This window comes from Triticum aestivum, chromosome 7B (assembly GCF_018294505.1).
Source record: "Triticum aestivum cultivar Chinese Spring chromosome 7B, IWGSC CS RefSeq v2.1, whole genome shotgun sequence".
Lineage (NCBI taxonomy): Eukaryota > Viridiplantae > Streptophyta > Magnoliopsida > Poales > Poaceae > Triticum > Triticum aestivum.
The window spans coordinates 384,096,885-384,102,541 of record NC_057813.1 but is presented as its reverse complement, the minus strand read 5'-3'; positions in this window follow the sequence as shown (position 1 = coordinate 384,102,541).

The window sequence follows — 5,657 nt, the reverse complement described above, 5'->3', positions numbered from 1 at the left end:
AATGGGCTGTAAATATAAAAACAAATGACAAATTGGCAATTATTTTATAATTTCTGATTTTTTTCACATTTTTAGATTCCAATTTCACTGGGCTTTAACCTAATTTAAATCCGGCTCGACATTTCGGTATTAAAAATAGTTTGGAACCCACAGAAATATGCGAAATTTCATTTAAATTTTTAACCCTGGCCCTGGCTAACAAAAAAAATGGACTACAATAAATTGCATAAGAAGTTGCAATGAGCTATATATAAATTATTAAAAAAATTGGGAATGGTCTGACTTGTGGGCCTATTAAGTTGACGCGTATGCAAGATTTTTTTTACTTATTATATACGACAACAAACAATTCTAGCAGACGTAACCGTTGGATGTCAATCCAACGGCCGTCGTGTTTCTTCAATCTCTGATCTTCTTGCTCCAGCCGCCAAATCCAACGCCGGCGAGACCGCCTGCTCCCACCTCCCATGGCCGGTTGTGCTGCCGCGCAGGCCTCACCACCTCTACTACTCCCACCGCTAGCTAGGCCATCCCTCTACTCACCCACATTCCTCCACTGCTGTGGCTTCGCCGCCTCCGAGTACTTCCCTTCCTGGGTCTCGTCGTCGTCCATCGCACTGGTGTTCTTGGCACGACGTGGTCAACATTGTCAACAAACGACAACATCGGAAGAGGGACGTACATGGAGAGGCTGACAGTTGGGACCCACATGGTCCATTGCCGCACGCAAGCAAGTACCTCCTTATTATGCCAAAAAGTATGAATACTCCCGCTCACAGCTCGGACCCACCAGCTATATCTTTGCACGCAAGGAAGTGCCTCCTTATTACGCACAAAAAATGAATACTACCCCTTCTAGCTGGGACCCACCATAGTGGGAGGCTGACTTGTGGGCCTACTAAGTGGACACGGACGGAGGGCTTTGTCAACATAGTCAACAAACCATTCTATCACCAATGACCGTTGGATTGTTAACATCCAACAGTCGTCCTGCTTCTTCAACCTTTGATTTTCTGGCTCCAGCCGTCCAAACCACCGCGTGCTCTTGCCTCCCGTGGTCGGCTGTGCTGCCGTGGAGGCCTCACCGCCCCCTACTACTCCCACCGCTGGCCAGGCCCTGCGGCAACGGTAGCCTCACACCGCAGCCGAACCAGTGAACCCTCGTACTCCTGTCCGCGTGGGCATCCACTGCCACGTCTTCCCTGGCTCCGCGTCGTTCCCTTCCTAGGCCTCCTCGTCGTCCACCGCCTTGGTGCTCCTGGCGCGGCATGGTCAATGTGGTCAACGAACGACTTCCATCAAAAGAGTACTGTACGTTGAGAGGTTGACAGCTGGGTCCACGGCCACAGCAAGGAAGTGCCTCCTTATTACGCGGAAAATAATGATTCCTCCACCTGATAGCGGGACCCACGGGACGGGCCACCATATTTCACAACAAAAAAAATGTTTCCCCCCTGACTGCTGGGACCCACCAGCTACATCTTCGCACGCAAGGAAGTGCGTCCATATTACGGGCAAAAAAATGATTCGCCCCCCTGACTGCTGGGACCCACTAGCTACATCTTAGCACGCAAGGAAGTGCGTGACAGTCGGGACCCACTTGGTCGAAGCGCACGTAGTGTTGTTATTCTGGTCGCGAACATGTACGTACATACAATCGGTCTATCTACAGGCTACAGTGATGAACCGTGGACGTGTAAGGAAGGGCACGTGTCGTAGTAGAGGCGCGCACGTAGCATGTACATGTACGTACAACGGCCAGGGTGCAAGAAAGTAAATATGGCCACGTACGTACATACGAGCGGGGTCTCAAATGCCTACTCGCGCATACATACGGCCAGGGCTCGTATACATGGTTGGGTCGAAACGGAGAAACTACGTCATCGTCGTGTTCATGGGGAGGCAACGGAATGCGTCATGTTCATCGGGAGGCAACGGAACGCGTGCTGTTTGTCGGGAGCCAACCGGCTTGGACGGAACAGCCGATGGAAACGAGGCCTGGCGTACCCCAGAACGGAGGAAACGACCTTGTTTTCGACTGGCCATGGTTAAAACAGGATCCTGTTCATCATGAGGGGTCTGACGTACTGCAAAACGGAGTAAACGGACCTCCTACGGTCAAAACGGGGTCCTGTTGATTGGGAGGGGTGTGGCATACCGCAAAACGGAGGAAACAGACTTGTGTTGGAGCGCTACGGTCGCAACGGGGGTCTTGTTCATCGGGAGGGGTGTGGCGTACCGCAAAACGGGACTCCACGGGATACTGTTCATCTCCGATGTCGACTGCCTCCACGGGCTACTGTTCATCCATCGTCGACTGCCTCCGCGGGCTCCTGTTCATCCACCGTCGACCTCCTCCAGCCTCCACCTGCGACTGTTCATCCACAGGCTCATGTTCATCCAGCCTCCACCACGCGCTCCTCCATCGGCTACTGTTCAACCAGCCCTCTCCACGAGATCTTGTTCATCCAGTCCTCCACTGGCTACTGTTCAACCAGCCCTCTACCGGCTACTGTTCAACCAGCCCTCCACGGGGTCCTGTTCATCCAGCCCTCCATGGGGTCCTGTTTATCCACCGGCTCGATCGACTGGGGTCCTGTTCATCCAGCGGCAATGGCCTCTATTACCACGGGGTCCTGTTCATCCAACCCCCCACCGGGAACTGTTCATCCACCCCCCCCCCCGACAATGCTCACTGTTCATCCAAAGGTAGCATTGATTGGCTTCAGTTAGCAGCAGCAAAGGAATCACTCGGGTTCAGATAACAACAAGGGATCGATCGATCGCTTGGGTTCAGTAATGCGTAGCCTGTAGTGCAATCGCTCGGGTTCATTTAGAGCCCAACGCCTCGCTCGGGTTCAGTTAGAGTGCAACGCCTCGCACACACACGCGTACGTACGAGAGAAATGCGCATCGCTCGGCCCCCGACCACCCACCGTAACCGGTAACTCCCCCGATATTTTCCTCGCCATCGCTTCTACCACGGTTTTTTCGTTATGGACGGCCCAAAGAATGTCATGCAGCTGCATCTCCAGCCTGCCCAGGATGAAAAGCCTATTTTCTGTCATGATTTTTTGTCATAGAAGTAGGAGCCCACCACATCTATGATGATACCGGGTTTGTCACAATTATCGTCATTGAAGTGTCATAGGATGACAGTTTTTTTTTCGTTCGGTCCAAAATGTCACGGATGTGTATTTTTTTGTAGTGGATGCTTAAAATCCGAACGTTTATCATTTCCGTTTATTTTAGATTGATCGTCGTATGAATGTAAAGTCGGAATCAGACAAAATGAAATCTATGGTTTGATTGATTTAATGTTTTGCTAGAGCCGTATCAAATTTAATATAAAAGGTCATCAAGCCACATGTATTCCTTCTCATCCAACGACCTAGACTGCTTCAATGTCGAGCGCTCAAGCGTGCAGTTAATTTCATGCCAAAAATAGTGCTAATCACGTAATAACACGCAAATAATATCCTACTTAATATCCTCATGCACTTAATATACTTCTAAATTAACGTGCATTGCACGCACACATTGACTAGTACTACTAGTATGTGAAATTGGTGTCGTAACTTGTGAACGCGTCCAGATATGGTCAACAGCAACATCGTCCGCGAGTTCTTCGTGTTTGCCCGTGTGTCTAAACGTAGAAGGGGAGGAGAGAGAGAGCACACATGGAACCCACCAGTAAGTGAAGGCAAATAGTACGTGCTAACGAGCCGGTCCCACTAATGTACTAAAAATAATATTACATGTTATCCATTAAATAGGCTGTGGTAATATAAAAACATTATATGAACAAAGGGGGGTACAACAAACATTGATGTTCTATGTATGTTGCCTATTGACGTGCGGCTTGAAGGCCCTGGTCGCATGTTCGATGCTCGTCCTTTATTTTTTAATTTGTATATGGGTCCAAATTTGTTTCATGAGAGGTGGGCCGTTCGGTGTGTAGTTAGTAGCACTTTAATTTGTGGGTCGAAATTTCTTCCATTCTAGGTGGACTATCGGTGTGTAGTTTTGTAGCTTATTTGTAATAATTAAAGAGAACAATAGAGTTTTTTGCAATAATACCATGGTGCGACGTTGAAGGCGATAAATGACATGTGAGAGAGTGATGACCGAGCCAGAGGGAAATCAATTGGGGGAGGTTTGGGGGTTGAACGGTGTTTGGAGTAGTTGTGGGCCGAATGCTACGAAAATATAATCTAAACCCACTGGAATAAATGCCTACACAAATTAATCCAAGGTTGGAGTCCCCCTCGCAATGTAAATAGCTCCGGCTTTGCGAGGGATGGAGAGGTAGCTTCAATGTGTGGAAGATACGGCGTGAGAAAGCTAAGTCAATCAAGAGACATATAGATAGAGAGACAAAGTGAGTGTGGTCCGACATTCATTGAAAAGAAAAATATGCTCTGGAGAGATATTGTCGGATTGAGCTTTTGGGAAGGGTGAGGGCTGTAAGATAGAGCTTGAGATATGATCCAGTCATAGGCATGTAGATATATTTTGTGCGTGGGAGGAAGCAAGGTCAATCGATTACATATATAAAGGGAGAGAGATTGAGCGAGTGTGGGTCGTCGTGCGATCGAAAGAGTGATACGGGTTGGAGAGAGTGACCTAGATAGACAATGTGCGTGAGAGAGTATACAATATGAATATGTCGAATTGGGCTCAAACATGGAGATATATCATTTGTGTCCGAGAAAGAGCGAGGTCAATCGAGACATACAAAGAGAGAGAGAGAGAGATAGAGAGATAGAGAGATGGAGAGAGAGCTAGAGAGAGAGAGAGAAAGAGAGATTGAGCGAGCATGGCCCGCCATGAGGTTGAAAGAGTGGGGGCGGCTTGGACGGACTGACCTAGATAGACAATATGCATGAGAGAGTATAGAGTGTGTTGATCGAGGCCTGAACAGGGAGTTATATCATAAAGAGAGAGGCATAACACTAACACCGGCTCCAAGATCACATAAAGCAGTTTTAACATAGTTTCTTTTAATGGAGCATGGTATAGTTGGTATTCCTAGATCTCCAAGTTTCTTTGGTATTCCACCCTTAAAAGTATAATTAGCAAGCATGGTGGAAATTTTAGCTTTCGGTATCTTTCTTTTAGTTGTAACAATTACCTTCATATACTTAGCATAAGGAGACATTTTCAAAATATCAGTTAAACGCATAGGCAAAAAGATAGGTCTAAGCATTCCAACAAAGCGCTCAAAATCCTCATCATCCTTTTTCTTGGGTGGCTTAGGAGGAAAGGGCACGGGTTTCTGAACCCATGGTTCTCTTTCTTTACCATGCTTCCTAGTAATGAAGTCTCTCTTATTATAACGTTTATTTTTAGGTTGCGGGTTATCAAGGTCAATAGCAGGTTCATTATCCACATCATTATCATTACTAGGTTGAGCATCGACTAGGTTCATGCTCATTACCAGTAAGTATTGACCCACAAATTTAGTGAACATCATCATTGACATTATCACTAGGTTCATGCTCATTACCAGATTGTGTCTCAGCATCAGAAACAAAAATATCATTTGGATTCTTAGGTGTGTCTATAACAAGTTCACTAGAAGCATGCAAAGTCCTATCAGTTTTCCTTTTCTTTTTATTAGAAGGACTAGGTGTGTCAGTATTAACTCCCTAAGA